At 42.3% G+C, this 16,313-nt stretch overlaps 1 protein-coding gene and 1 long non-coding RNA gene across 3 annotated transcripts in view; one reads left to right on the top strand and one right to left on the bottom strand.

Annotated features, from left to right (window-relative positions):
* The first annotated feature begins 860 nt into the window (after positions 1-860).
* Positions 861-16,313, top strand: part of LOC114851101 (NACHT, LRR and PYD domains-containing protein 14-like) — a 34,622-nt gene continuing 19,169 nt past the window's right edge. For both annotated transcript variants that reach the window (XM_055507089.1, XM_055507088.1), the window contains exon 1: positions 861-987. The gene's annotated coding sequence lies outside the window, so the exon portion shown is untranslated. The remainder of the gene's footprint in view (positions 988-16,313) is intronic.
* Positions 5,389-14,032, bottom strand: LOC129603845 (uncharacterized). The gene is made up of 2 exons (XR_008694073.1): positions 10,057-14,032; positions 5,389-9,734 (listed from the first exon to the last, which is right to left on the bottom strand). It is a non-coding gene; the product is annotated as an uncharacterized LOC129603845 (long non-coding RNA).

The raw sequence follows: 16,313 nt of genomic DNA, 5'->3' as shown, positions 1-16,313 counted from the left end.
TTAATAAACAGGTAAATCATTTCAAAGTGTCATTTCTACAAGGAGCAGAGCTTTTCTAAGAAAGTACTTTGGACTTTTACTTAAGTATTGAGTTTGAGAACTCCTAAAGTCCACTCAGTGATCATCTACTGACCGGTCTTGGAAGGCTGGTTCGTCCATGACGGGTAAGATGCCAAACCCAAAGGCACCGTCACGATAACCCGTGAGGCTGGTACATCCCAGGTGGGATAGGAGGACTATCTGTCGGCCTCAAGGAGATTCTGGCAAACTTTGATTAAATACTGATTAATATTTTAACTTTTCATTCAGACAAGTCAAAAACATGACAACCTATGATTTTTTAAATTTACCATTGCTTCAAAGGGTAATACTTGTAATACTTTGGAGCAAGTAAATTTTACTTTTCCATAGTAGAAAGTATGATTAACACAACTCTATATGTTTACACATTGTTTTCCTGCAGTCTTTTACCACAGTGCGTAGTGAACCTGTAGCTGCTTAGTCTGCCCTGCAGGTCAGTAGAGAATAACACAAATACAAGCTGGAATCAACTCAATAACTTTATGTCGTTGCATCTAGGAACAGCACCTTAAAGATAGCAGTAAAGATATCAGGAGATGAAAAACGTAAACATTTTACTGGTTCCAACAGATCAGCTGGAGGAACGTACAGCATGATACTTACTACTACTAGCTACATGCTGAAACAAGCAGCTGGAGACACAGACAAACTGCTGCTGCAGCTAAAAAAACACTTTAACAGGTTTTATGGAATGTTCCCTGTTCAGAGCTGCGTGCTGCGTCAGACAGTAAACTCACCTGGTTTCCTGTAAATAGAAAGGGGGCGGAGCCTCGGTGATCACGTGATCCAGGTACAGGACCAAAGACCGAAGGTGTTCAGAGACCGAAGGTGTCCATTTAGAGAGAACAGAACAGAAGAAGGAAGGAAGTTAAATAAACACCAAGAAAAAGAAACAAAGCTGAGGAGGTGAGTGTTGAACAACATTACTGTTACTGAGTCTGTGTTTTTAATGTAGAGGAACAAGAGACATGATCCACTTCTGTCAAACTAATGCTGACAGGACCCGGGTGTGAGGAGTTGATATTTGTCCTGATTGTGGTTCTGAGCTCACAGTCGGTGTTACTGACCGCTCAGACTGACTGATGTCCAAGAATGTGGTGATTTTCTGTTTTTCTGCCGGTGTTTTGAGTTTACCAGTGACAACGTTAACTGGTGACTCGTAGTTCTGCTGTTGGATACAGGAAGCAGAACGTTGACTTCTCCGTCGGTCCATGCATGAAATGCAATTCATTATTCATGTGTAAAATGAAAATTGAATAACGTCTTTTTATGATGTGTTTTGTTTCCGTAAATCAGTAAAACACATTTGCGATATACTAATTTACTCATTCTCCTTTTCTCCACTTTCAAAACGAAATAAGAAAAAGAGAAACCGGGGGCGGGGCCAGTCGCCGGACTTTCACAATAAAATGCGAGCACAAAATGCGAGGTGGACAAGAGCATTTGAAGCACAACATCGACAAAAAATTGTAACTCTTGAAGGATTGCGGTCGTGTTTTGACACACAATGAGACCCACATTGTTAACATTAATCAACGTAAGAATTATTTATTTAGCCCGTCTCAGTGCTGACAACTGTCGATTACGTGGCGGACACATGGCGTTTGCTAAAGGAATGACAGGTCAGTCAGCTCGCCACCATCGGGTCACTTACAGAATCACCTGCCAACAAAGCAAAGTTTTCGGGCATCCTGCTTCATTAGACTGCAGCGATATCACGACCTTGTCGACACCTGATGGGGAAGGATTTAGTGCATCTGCAGTGTTCCGGTGATTTTTCAGTTTATGATGAGACTGAAATCGCGTCCTCCTGCTTGGCCGGTTAAAGGACACTGATCATACTTTTCATTCTAAAAAATATTGGACTTTAATGTCTCAGTAAGGTCTCTGTAAATTTTCATCCCATAAAACCCTTTAGATCGTCCACACTGCCCCTTTCAATATGTGGTTTTCACTCCCCATCAGCAAACGCTGTGTTTTCTGGGCGTGTCGCAAGCGAAGCTGCTCACCACACCTCTGTGCGGAAGCGCATACCTTTTTTGTTGTTGTTTTTTTTGTATTGTATCCTAACCGTGCGGTTAGGATACAATAGGTGGCAGTAGTACAACATTGAGAATGCAATCCACCGCAAAGACCCACTACAGGACTGCACATTAACCAGCCAGCTAGTTCGTAGCGTAGTAGAACCATACGTCTACGATCCCGAATCTGACCCTGAAGCTGAAGAGGAGGCTGTTGAAGTCACCACATTTCGGCTGATGCAAGATGTGTCTCATTGGTAATGTCACATTTACTTCAATTTAATTGATTTATGTAATTTGCAAAGCAACTAGCGGTTAGTAATGCGAATGCTAAATGGCCTGTGCAGCTTGAATATTCACAACACAACTTACCTGGAAAACTCTCGTTAATAGAAAACACTACTTTAGCTTACATTATACAAATAAATAAGTTTGAGAGCAAAGCTGAAATAATATAAATACATTTTACATTTACACATTTCACTGTTTTGTTTTACTTGTGCTGCTGCTCTGACATAATTTTATTTAAAAAATGTGCATTAATATTTAGAGCAATCACTGCATGACCTACCTAGGAACAAAAAGCATTGGTTCAAATTATATATTGACCTGGTGTATTTGTACTGCTTTTAATTATGTTTTTTGATGATTCTTGATAAATCTGACAGTAATATGTCTTTGTATCTGAAGTTGTTACAGGTATCTAGTCTACAGAGGCTAGTGAGCTGGTGCTGATAGATAGATGTAGATGAAGGCAGAATTACCTGATGGATAAAACACTAAAACACTAATTGTATGATGGATGTAGACCACCTGTGGAATAACTCCTTTACCTATTACTACATTTGAGTAAAAATGTGTTTTTTGTGGGGGGAATTTATATATAATTTATATGCTTTTTATGGCCGGTTCAACTTTATAGCTTACCATATTAAAAAGAGAAAAAACATGTAATTTCAATACTATGATTTCCGGAATAAAAGTGTTTTCCCTTCAGAAAGAGTTCAGTGAAATACCTAATAGTTAAAACAAATTTTATTGTCAACCAAAAAAATGCACCACTGCTCCAAAGCTAGAACGAACTGTTACCTTCACACTCTAATGTGCAATGTATAAGTTACTGAGTTAATTAAAAAGTCTGGGGGTTTGAGGACAGAAGCTTTTGCAGAGCCTTGCAGACGAAATGCATGGAAGTAGGGTAAACAGTCCATGTCCTGGGTAGGGGGTACCCTGGTTATGTTGGAGATTTCTTTCTGCAGCAGGACGGGTATAGTTGTAAATAGATGACCAGGGAGATGTGGTGATCCTTGTTCTCATCACTATTTGGAAGACTGAGCGGAGGCAGTCCTCTTCCAGATGGAAGCTGTGGCTGTCCTCACCATCACCTCATCAAAACAAAAGGTACTGCAATCAGAATTGTAGATTAGTGAAATGTTCATTATTATGTAGGTCAAAACCTTCTCTAATGTAAGAATACACAAAACCAGACAAAAAATTAAACCAAACAAGAGGACAGGCCTGTCTGTGCTAAAACAACAGATAAACAGTTGTTACAATTCAAATATAAAATCTAAACAGTATATACCAATTGAAATCTTCTATTGCCTATCTTACTGTTGGTACATACAAACTTACATACCTTCACTCTTGAGCTGGGCAGCAGATGTCTGTGTACCAACAGTCTGCAGTGATTTCTCTGTTTTACAGCCTCCCATGTGGATAACTGGAATGTGCCCCCCTACCATATAGAAAAGACAATGTTGAATTTACTGTAAATTGTATTGGTCCTACAAATATAATGGCTATGGTACAAGCTATGGGTAACTGACCAGATAGCAGCAGTTATTGTAGAGATGTGACTAATTAGCAACTAAGCTTGCAACACAACACAGTAATCATTCCAACTAATTATGTTAGAATTTGATAGAACCATGACATAACCCCAAATCACAAGTTGATTTAGGCTGTGACACAGGACGGGGTAATAACAAACATAACCGCCTTCATCTGCAGTTTCTTTTTGTAGCAATCGACCAGCTGTAGCTCTTAAGTGCAAAGGCCTAATGGCATGCGAACGGCTAATGCAACACACAAACAGGAGCGGCAGCACGTAAACAGGACAAAAGTTTGATCCACCGCTCCCTGCCTGTCGCCGATCGAAGGCCCATCGCTATTAGCTGTTCCCCACACAGGTGTGTGATTGCGCCAACTCAGAGTAGCGCATTTGAAAGGGACAAAGGCTCGGTTGATTCGCTGTAGCCGTTAGTAACTGTGGTGGAAATTTTCCATAAAGAAGTAGATGAGAGAGAGTTGTCCTTTTGTGCGATTTATTGAAATAATAAAGAAAATAAAAATAATGGGGAAAGCAAATAAAAAGCATGGATGTTGATCGTGCACATCAACAAACCAAAAACCAGCTGGGGAGATGTGGTGGAAATTTTCCATAAAGAAGTAGATGAGAGAGAGTTGTCCTTTTGTGCGATTTATTGAAATAATAAAGAAAATAAAAATAATGGGGAAAGCAAATAAAAAGCATGGATGTTGATCGTGCACATCAACAAACCAAAAACCAGCTGGGGAGATCAGTGCACACACCACGAAGGTGTGATGCAAAGAGCCCACGATCCTCAAGTTGCTTCTGCCTTTTAACCCCTTTCTCTGGCTCTGGTGGAATGTCTCTCTGCAGCAATGGAATTGTTTGCGCCACCTTATCTCGCTGTGAGTGAGAATGTTTGCTTTCTCACTTCTGCATCGTCATGTCTTGTTATCCAAAGGAAGGAACACCGAGCTTCCAAGACAAGATGCATTTGCTTTAACAGCCTTGGGTCTGGTGGGGAGTCAGATAGGATGGAGCCAGAGTCCGGGTGTAAAGGACAAACATATATCAGAAATTATTAGTCAGTCAAATGGAGCATCAGATGTTTAGACTTGATGTACGTCAGGGCACAAGAGATTATTTGTTTGTGTAAGAATGTTCAGTATTGCACCTAACCAGCACATGACGAGTGTGTTGGATAAGAAACAGCACAAGGCAAAATTTTTCCATTACATTCCCCCCTTTTGATTACACATTAATCAAACACTAAAATAATAAATTTTTTCAAACATTGCATTTTGTAGTAACAACCCTTACAAATGAAACAGTAAGTGTATTAAGTCAAAATTCAAAAATACACCTTCACATAAAAATGCAAGTAACTTAGGGATAAAAGGTTGGGAGCTGTTTTGGTGGGTAGTTAAACAAGAATAACCTCTGTATGAGCATGTGGAGAAAATAAGTCCATAATCATATTTGTACCAGATTATATTTTGTGATCAGATAGCCATCGTCAAAGTCATTACGTGAATTAGAGTTGGGGTTTTTGAACATAGTTCATTGTGTCATTTGATACGAGAGTGTTGCTGAGGTCGCACGCATGATGAGACCTTTAACCAGTGGGATAACGCAAAAACCAAACAAGAGAATCACAGCCATCTCAATTATAAAGGAAACAGCTGTGGACATGAGGACAGATTTCCATTTTCCAGACATTTCGTCTAGCCAATTTCCAAGGGAAAGAACCTATACCAGAGTTAGCTGAGATTCTGAAGGTCGTGGAGCGCCTTCGCCACAATACCATTAGAATCAGTGTTATTCAGGATGTAAGTACAACATGCCTCTCCAAACATAACACAAACGTCTCTTTCCTCTGCTAACAACGTGTCTACGGCCATTCAATTGTAATGTAATAAAGACAATTAATGTATGATAGCCATAGGTTTCCGGTGGGGTTCTGTATCATATATTCTTAAGATAGATTTCATGCTTTCGGATCTTTAATTGTACATTTGGGCCTAGAGCGAATACGAGATTCAGGGATTTAACCAGAATGATGATGCGTTTTTCCGCTTGTGTTGTCTTTCATCTGTAGATGAAGGATAAAACTAATTGTAGCAGTGAATAAAGTGATTGTGAGCAAATTAAACACCAAGTCAACTTTAGGATATTTAAACTCAGTGTTGTGAATTATGTGAAATTTTCTCATTCAAAAGTAGTGTGCAAAGTTACATGAAAACATCATATGATCAAGGCAATAATCAGAGTAACATAAAATGTCTAACGCAACGAGGTTACAATTGATGTCTTGTAACAATCTGCTTCGTCCTGTTGAACAGTAGCGTTAGATTGTTTCCAACCTGTGTGTTGAAGTATTGACAGTTCATTGGGGTTCTTCAGGTTGTGATCAGCTGATCACAGAGACACTTGGGGTTCGTTATCACCGCCAGGTTTCCTCCCAATGTCGTCTGAGTCACTGTCACTCCCGTGATGTGAAGAGTCTACACGTTGTCCAGCGTCGGCAACTCAAGGCTGCTCGTGTGTGTGTTCTCTCAGGGACGTGTGTGTAGATGTATGGTCTGATAGTGTGATTCATCGGCGCAGCTTCAGGCGGCGCTTGGCTCACACCTTTAGCTGAACGGTCAACGCAGCCTCGCCTCAGTGCGTGTGTGAGCACAGCGAGGGTCGTTCTTCTCAATTCTTTTCGTCAGTGGTGGTTTTCTTGTGTGGTGTAGATGTAGATGGAGGGTCGTCTGTTGGATCCGGGACCTTCCTGCAGTGGATGGAGTGGATCCAAGTCACTCTCACTGCGATCTTTCAGCCGTGTGGGTCGTCAGAAGGACCTGGAAGTGGCCTCGCCACCGTTTGGAGTCCCAGTGCTTCCTCCTGAACTCCTTAACGATCACCCAGTGCCCTGGTTGGATGGTGTAATGGTCCTGTCGCCTGCTTTCACCTGTTGGGAAATCTGAATTATGGGGAAAAGGTGTTTGGGCGGCACGGCGTGTCATCAGGCCCAAACCAGACTCCATGGCTACAGGTGGAACCATTCGTCAGTCAGAGTCTGCGTTCCTGCGAGGTAGAAAATGTTTAAAGCACAGGGAGAGAGGAAGAAAGGAAGGAAAGGATAGAGAGAGTTGGAGAGAGGGAACAAGGAAGAGGAGAGGAAACGAGGATCAGGAGAGGGAGGGGTTGTCGTCCTTCGCAGCAGCGTCTGCAGCTGCATGTCGGCAGAAACAAAGTCGTCACTGATGATGTAAAAACAGCATTAGCTGTAGGTGGCAGGACAGCGTCCAGCAAAGCAGAACCTAATCATGATGTGAGATAGGTTTGCAATTAGACTTCAAAAAAGCTTCCTATGCTTCCACAGAGCGTCTGTGGAGTCCGTGTAAATGGTAACAGACTCTCCTTCTGCTCGTTTACTAGCTTCAGTCAATGTGATCAACTCTGCAGCCTGAGCAGAGTAGTGTCTTAGCAAAGAGCCAGACTTCAAGACGGCCTCTTGATAGTAATGTTCAGCATGTTGAGTAAGGTGGTGTTGCATCTAAGCCATCGGGCTGTAGAAAGATGTGATCTATTCCAAAAGAATCAAAGTATGAGGACAAAAGAACAGAAGTCGTACAACCTGATTTCTCATTCACTGTTTGAGTGAAAGGTTGCGTAGGGTCAGATCAGGAAGACCCAAAGTAGGAGCCGACTGAAGAGCAAGCATGAGGTCGGTGAACGTTGTTCAGCCTCAGACGTCCATGTGAGACAAGAAGTGGACGATGAAGACGTCTGCATCAGAACCCTGAGTGGGGCCTCAAAGACAGTAAAGTTAGGAACGAAAGTCCTACAACAAGAACAAAAACCTAGAAAAGATATCAGCTGTTTTTACGTGCACGGTTTAGGCAGGTTTCAAATTGCTTCAACTCTGTTGGGTGAGATGGATTTGCCATCAGCTGTAATTACAATGACCCAGAAAATAACCTTTGTCTGAACAAAGTGTAATTTAGACAGGCTCTCTTTGTGGCCTGTAGCATCCAATGTTTCTGTAGCTTAGTGGTGTCTGCAGTAACACCATCTATGGCTCCTTTAAGAGGGTGTTGTTGTTTACATGGTCTGTGGTCAGATTTAGGTGTGATGACCACTGGTTCACATCCTCTGATCGAACCTACATCATGTCTGTGTGTGAGCCACAGGGAAGCAGGGCTTCCTGTAAGGCTGAGTGTTGGGTCAGAGCGTCCTCTGAAAAATAAAAATAAAAACAAAAGCATGTAGTGTGTCATTAGAATGTGGAGGTACCAAGTTCACTGTTTGCTGCACATAACAGGCAGAATAAAAATAAGTTTTCTAAAACTATGCAAAGTAGGTGAATACGTCACATGGGGTCAGAAGTCGTTCACCAGTCTCCACCCCGTTGACATCTGTTCACGAAAGGACCCACGTCCTGTCATCTGTCTCCATCATGTTTTCACAGAGGGACATGTGGAACTGTAAAATAAACATCAAAAATATTTTTGTTCGTTAGTAAGAGAAATCGCAAGCGCAGACCTGTGTTCATCCCAAAAGAGGGAAGTTGAGGTCAGTTTGAGTGTGTGTGTGTGTGTGAAATCATAAACAAGCTGTGATGCAGCCTGTGTGAGGGCCTCAGTTACAGCCCCCCCTCAGCAGCCAATGATAAGAGCACAGCTGAGCTGAAGTTAACACCAACAAAAGAGGGATTATTTAGAATGTCTGTAGACGTAACCTGCACTCCGTCTGGAGTGGAAATCAATCAAATATCTAAACTACATGAGATCTCTTCCTAAAAATTTAACTGGGCACAAGTTTGAAAGCAAAAATGAATGTTAAGGTGTCTTGCTGTCAGATGTTGCACAAGACAGTGAAAGAATTAGTTTTTCTTTAATAGTCTGGTACGTACAGTAATTATTATTACTTCTCTCTAATAGTCGTCTTCCCTTTAATAGTCATTAATAGTCTGTTTCAGTCAGTCTCAGTCTTCCTATAGTCTGTTTTGTTTTTCTATAGTCTGATTTTGTTTTTCTATAGTCTGGCCAGACAAACCTATATTGTGCACAAACCCTTTTAGAAACATGAAGGATTTTATTACTGAATTTGTTGCAAGTTAAAATAGTTTAAACCCATCAGACTGTAAAGTCATGCAGCAGTTGTCATTTAGCTGTTTGTCATCATTTTAAAATCACTCTGTGGGATTTTTTGAGCAAAAAGCGATTCTTCATTGCGAGCAGATAAGCATGAACATGAATTTGAGCGTGTATCAGCTGTAAGCGTGTTTCTTCATTGCATGTATGAATGTGTGTGTATGTTTGCGGTACCGTCTTGTACATCACGTGAAAAGGAACCGTCACCTTCCTCCTTCCCCAACCATCAGTCTCATGTGAGCGCCAGCGGGTGAAGCCTTTCAATGGGACAGTTGTTCCTCGATGACAGACCTTTCCTGGATGCTTGGATGCAGCTCTATTGGGCCGATCACGTCTGAAGCCTCTCCTGTTGTTTCAACCAGTGTCTGTGTCAGAGCACGTCTTCTCTGCTGTTGCTCTGTCCTTGTTTTCCTTTGCTGATTGTCATAAGCAGGTGTCTGTGTCAGACACACACGCTTGTAGTAGCTGGTTCATCTGATGATCCCAGAACGTGATGGCTGCAGACGTTGTGGGAGTCGCTGAGGCGTCCATGCTGTGGTCTGTGTCCTCCAGCTGCTGTGGTGTCAGAGCTTCCACCCTGTTCTGGTTGTTGGTCGGGCGCTTCTTCTCCTTCGGTTCTTCTGCTGATGGTGGGAAAGGAGTCCAGATCCGGATTTACCCTCATCGCGCTCAGTTCTGCATTAGAATAGAGAGCAGAAACAGTGGGAGCATTTGATCTTGACATGACGTGTGTGTGTGGTGTATGTGTGTCTGTGGCAGAGTGCAAACAATTCTTCCCCAGAGTTGTTATCTCCTTTTTTCCTGTTACTCTCATCTTTTGTTTCTTTTAGGGCTTTAGTTTTGATAGTTTTGCTTTTTCAAGTATTTTCTTTTGTCTCTAATTTTTCTTTTAAGGTGCATATGTCCTTACACAAAGCGATTCTCCTTTTGAACCCATAACCAGTTTCCCACTCATGGAAACATGAAACGCACTAATAACCATATTTACTTTAATTACGTTTAGTTTTGTACGGTTTCTGTCTGGTGGTGAAGACTCAAATTGCCCCGAACCCGTCTTTCAGAGTCCGGCGGTTTCCTGCCTTAGATTTTTTGTGTGTTCCGGCCGGAACCTTCCCAAAATGCCTTTTTATCGGACGTCTCCGTAAAAAGGGAACCAACCTGATCTGGCGACAGAGCCTTTCCCGAAGTATTTCCTCAACGTTAGGCCCCTCTAGGCCCGGGTCCCTCGTATCTTGAAAATACTTCACTCTGCAAACGCGCTCCCTCTTTCAGAAGCCGTCTTTTATACTCAGTCCCCCACGTGTGGACCACGCACAGATCAAAAAAACATGTCTGTATCCTCAGTACAGACGGAAGCTCGGTTCCACGAGCCAACCCTTAGCAACCGACGTCTCACCACCCAGAGCAGACTTTCACCTAATTAAGAACATGTATTATTGGGATTTTTTTTTTTCTCTTTTTCTCGATCTAATTAATTTTCCTTTTTCAAATTTAGTGTTTCAACCAAATAGAAGATTTCTTTCCCTTTTTTTTTCAACCAATTGAAATGTTTCAGCTAAATTAAAAATAAAAGTTCCAATCTTTTTGTTTTTCCCAAATCAAAGGAATCTCTCTCACCGAGCCGAGCCAAATTAGGATTTGAGTTTGAATCTGAGTTCGTGGATCTCGTCAGAGGCGATCCAGACGGGTGAGCAGTCCTCCCAGCTCTGAATGTCTGTAGAGGTTTGGAGGCTGAGCGACCCTAGTCCTCAGGACTATCGTCCCTGGTCACACCGTCCAGACGACCTGCCGCGGGATCCTGTTCGTAGACGCCAATTTCTGTGGTGGAAATTTTCCATAAAGAAGTAGATGAGAGAGAGTTGTCCTTTTGTGCGATTTATTGAAATAATAAAGAAAATAAAAATAATGGGGAAAGCAAATAAAAAGCATGGATGTTGATCGTGCACATCAACAAACCAAAAACCAGCTGGGGAGATCAGTGCACACACCACGAAGGTGTGATGCAAAGAGCCCACGATCCTCAAGTTGCTTCTGCCTTTTAACCCCTTTCTCTGGCTCTGGTGGAATGTCTCTCTGCAGCAATGGAATTGTTTGCGCCACCTTATCTCGCTGTGAGTGAGAATGTTTGCTTTCTCACTTCTGCATCGTCATGTCTTGTTATCCAAAGGAAGGAACACCGAGCTTCCAAGACAAGATGCATTTGCTTTAACAGCCTTGGGTCTGGTGGGGAGTCAGATAGGATGGAGCCAGAGTCCGGGTGTAAAGGACAAACATATATCAGAAATTATTAGTCAGTCAAATGGAGCATCAGATGTTTAGACTTGATGTACGTCAGGGCACAAGAGATTATTTGTTTGTGTAAGAATGTTCAGTATTGCACCTAACCAGCACATGACAAGTGTGTTGGATAAGAAACAGCACAAGGCAAAATTTTTCCATTACAGGAGATCAGTGCACACACCACGAAGGTGTGATGCAAAGAGTCCACGATCCTCAAGTTGCTTCTGCCTTTTAGCTTCTCTGTCCGACTAGGGTGGAATGTCTTTCCAACCCAATCAAATTACATGCACCATCTCCTCCCTGTCGCAGTGTGTGTGAAGATTTTTACTTTCTCACACCTGCATCGCTGACGTCCAACTATCTGTGAGAAAGGAGCACCAAGTCTCAACAGACAGAGACACAACTCCCCGACCTTGGGTTTGGGAGCTAGAGTTGAGAGTCTATCAGGCAGAGACAACCATTGAACAATCTAGGTGAAATGTCAAATGCATACAGTAAGACAAAACATAAGATATTAATTGCAGAACATAAGTCATAACTCGTATAATAACTGCATAGAAATGCATAGAAATAAGGAAGACACATAAAAATAAGGAAGAGACATAGAAATAAGGAAGAGACAATTTTTGCCATAACACTCCCCCCTTTTGATTACACATTAATCAAACCATAAAGGAATAAAAATTGTCAACATCACATTCTGTAATAATAAAAGATCCTTGCAAATGAAACAATAAGGGTATTAACTCATCAAGATTCAAAATACACCTTCACATAAAATGGAAGTAACTAAGGGACAAAAGGTTGGGAGCTGTTTTTGGTGGGTAGTTATACAAGAATAACTTTTGTATCGGCATGTGAAGAAAATGAGCCCATAATCATTTTCGTATCAGATTATATTTCGTGATCCGATGGCCTAAGACCATCGTCAAAGTCATTAAGTGAATTAGAGTTGGGGTTTTTGAACATAGTGCATTGTGTCATCTCATACGAGAGTGTTGCTGAGGTCGCACGCATGATGAGACCTCTAACCAGTGGGATAACGCAAAAACCAAACAAGAGAACCACAGCCATCTCAATTATAAAGGAAACAGCTGTGGACATGAGAACAGATTTCCATTTTCCAGACATTTCGTCTAGCCAATTCCAAGAGGAAGAATCTATACCAGAGTTAGCTGAGATTCTGAAGGCCGTGTAGCGCCTTCGCCACAATACCATTAGAATCAGTGTTATTCAGGATGTAAGTACAACATGCGTCTCCAAACATAACACAAACGCCTCTTTTCTCTGCTAACAACATGTCTACGGCCATTCAATTGTAATGTAATAAAGACAATTAATGTATGATAGCCATAGGTTTCCGATGGGGTTCTGTTTCATATATTCTTAAGATAGATTTAATGCTTTTGGATCTTTAATTGTACATTTGCGTCTAGAGCGAATAGGAGATTCAGGGATTTAACCAGAATGATGATGCGTTTTGTCTCATAACCTCTGTCATCTGTAGATGAAGGATAAAAACTAATTGTAGCAGTGAATAAGTGATTGTGAGCAAATTAAACACCAAATCAACTTTAGGATATTTAAACTCAGTGTTGTGAATTATGTGAAATTTTCTCATTCAAAAGTATTGTGTAAAGTTACATAGAAACATCATATGATAAAGGCAACAATCCAAGTAACATAAAATGAAGTCTAACAAAGCATGTTTACAATTGATGTCTCGTAACAATCTGCTTCTTCCTGTTGAACAGTAGCGTTAGATTGTTTCCAACCTGTGTGTTGATGTATTGCCAGTTCGTTGGAGTTCTTCAGGTTGTGATCAGCTGATCACAGAGACACTTGGGATTCGTTATCACCGCCAGGTTTCCTCCCAATGTCGTCTGAGTCACTGTCACTCCCGTGATGTGAAGAGTCTACACGTCGTCCAGCGTCGGCAACTCAAGGCTGCTCGTGTGTGTGTTTTCTCAGGAGCGTGTGTGTAGATGTATGGTCTGATAGTGTGATTCACCGGCGCAGCTTCAGGCGGCGCTTGGCTCACACCTTTAGCTGAACGGTCAATGCAGCCTCGCCTCAGTGCGTGTGTGAGCACAGCGAGGGACGTCCTTCTTAATTCTTTTCGTCAGTGGTGGTTTTCTCCGTGGGATGTGGATGGAGGGTCGTCTGTCGGATCCGGGACCTTCCTGGATGGAGTGGATTCAAGTCGCTCTCTCTGCGATCTTTCAGCCGTGTGGGTCGAAGGACCTGGAAGGGGCTTCGCCACCGTTTGGAGTCCCAATGCTTCCTCCTGAACTCCTTAACGATCGCCCAGTCCCCTGGTCCTTTCGCCTGTTTTCACCTGTTAGTAAATCTGAACTGTGCGGAAAAAGTGTTTGGGCGGCACGGCTGCCATCAGGCCCAAACCAGACTCCATGGCTACAGGTGGAACCATTCGTCTGCCAGAGTCTGCGTTCCTGTGAGGTAGAAAATGTTTAAAGCACAGGGAGAGAGAGGAAGAGAGGGTAGAGAGAGTTGGAGAGAGGGAACAAGGATCAGGAGAGGGAGGGGTTGTTGGGCAGCGACCTTCGCAGCAGCGTCTGCAGCTGCATGTCGGCAGAAACAAAGTCGTCACTGATGTTGGACAGTTACAAACAGCATTAGCTGTAGACAGCAGGACAGCATCCAGCAAAGCAGAACCTTATCATGATGTAAGATAGGTTTGCAATCAAACTTCAAAGCTTCCTATGCTTCCACAGAGAATCAAAGTGTCACAAGCATCTGTGGAATCTGTGTAGATGGTAACAGACTCTCCTTCTGCTAGTTTACCAGCTTCAGTCAATACGATCAACTCTGCAGCCTGAGCAGAGTAGTGTTTTAGCAAAGAGCCAGACTTCAAGACGACCTCTTGATAATAATGTTCAGCATGTTGAGCAAGGTGGTGTTGCATCTAAGCCATCAGGCTGTAGAAAGATGTGATCTATTCCAAAAGAATCAAGGACACAGTATGAGGACAAAAGAACAGAAGTCGTACAACTTGATTTCTCATCCACTGTTTGAGTGAAAGGTCGCGTAGGGTCAGATCAGGAAGACCCAAAGTAGGAGTCGACTGAAGAGCAAGCATGAGGTCGGTGAACGTTGTTCAGTCTCAGACATCCATGTGAGACAAGAAGTGGACGATGAAGACGTCTGCATCAGAACCCTGAGTTGGGCCTCAAAGACAGTAAAGTTAGGAACGAAAGTCCTACAATAAGAACAAAAACCTAGAAAAGACAAGCTGTTTGTACGTGCACGGTTTAGGCAGGTCTCAAATTGCTTCAACTCTGTTGGGTGAGATGGATTTGCCATCAGCTGTAATTACAATGACCCAGAAAATAACCTTTGTCTGAACAAAGTGTAATTTAAACAGGCTCTCTTTGTGGCCTGTAGCATCCAATGTTTCTGTAGCTTAGTGGTGTCTGCAGTAACGCCATCTATGGCTTCCTTTAAGACTGTGTTGTTGTTTACATGGTCTGTGGTCAGATTTAGGTGTGATGACCACTGGTTCACATCCTCTGATTGAACCTACATCATGTCTGTGTGTGAGCCACAGGGAAGCAGGGCTTCCTGTAAGGCTGAGTGTTGGGTCAGAGCGTCCTCTGAAATGAAAATAAAAACAAAAGCGTGTAATGTGTGTCATTAGAATGTGGAGGTACCCAGTTCACTGTTTGCTGCACATGACGGGCAGAATAAAAAAAAGTTTTCTAAAGTATGCAAAGTAGGTGAATACATCACATGGGGTCAGAAGTCGTTCACCAGTCTCCACCCCGTTGACATCTGTTCACGAAAGGACCCACGTCCTGTCATCTGTCTCCATCATGTTTTCACAGAGGGACGTGTGGAGCTGTAGAATAAAAATAAAAATCTTTTTTGTTCGTTAGTAAAAGAAATCGCAAGCGCAGACCTGTGTTCATCCCAATAGAGGGAAGTTGAGGTCAGTTTGAGTGTGTGTGAAATCATAAACAGGCTGTGATGCAGCCTGTGTGAGGGCCTCAGTTACAGCCCCCCCTCAGCAGCCAATGATAAGAGCACAGCTGAGCTGAAGTTAACACTAACAAAAGAGGGATTATTTAGAATGTCTGTAGATGTGACCTGCACTCCGTCTGGAGTGGAAATCAATCAAATACCTAAACTACACATGAGATCTCTTCCTAAAAATTAACTGGGCATAAATTTGAAAGCAACAATAAATCTCAAGGTGTCTCGCTGTCAGATGTTGCATAAGACAGTGAAAAAATAAGTTTTCTTTAATAGTCTGGTACGTACAGTAATTATTATTACTTCTCTCTAATAGTCGTCTTCCCTTTAATAGTCATTAATAGTCTGTTTCAGTCAGTCTCAGTCTTCCTATAGTCTGTTTTGTTTTTCTACAGTCTGGTTTTGTTTTTCTATAGTCTGGCCAGACAAACCTATATTGTGCACAAGTATTTTTAGAAACATGAAGGATTTTATTACTGAATTAGTTGCAAGTTAAAATAGTTTAAACCCATCAGACTGCAAAGTCATGCAGCAGTTGTCGTTTAGCTGTTTGTCATCATTGTAAAATCACTCTGTGGGATTTTTTTTTTGAGCAAAAAGCTGTCACGGATCGGCAGATAAAGGACCCACATGCGCAGCACCGAGGCAGGATAATGATCAAAACACAGGTTTATTGCTATAAGCGGGGTCAGACGGTCCAGGTCATACACTAAAGGCTCAGCAAAAGGTACAAAGGGGAGCAGGCGATCTCGAGTCCAGTACGCAGGCGAGGTTCGATACACGGAAGATCTTGGCTAAGGTACAGACAGGGATTAAGCGAACTCACGGTCAGTTGGTTAGTCCAGGTGCAGACAGGAAATGACGGTACAGGCAAACAGGGAAAATACGCGACAAACACGGACACGAAACTCATGAAACTAACGAAACTCAGGAAACTTGAGATACTCAGGAAACACGACAATCTGGCAAAGGAATATGGGA

Source organism: Betta splendens, chromosome 2 (genome assembly GCF_900634795.4).
Source record: "Betta splendens chromosome 2, fBetSpl5.4, whole genome shotgun sequence".
NCBI lineage: Eukaryota > Metazoa > Chordata > Actinopteri > Anabantiformes > Osphronemidae > Betta > Betta splendens.
Note: the sequence above shows the minus strand (reverse complement) of the source record. Positions and strands in the feature narration are given on the sequence as shown.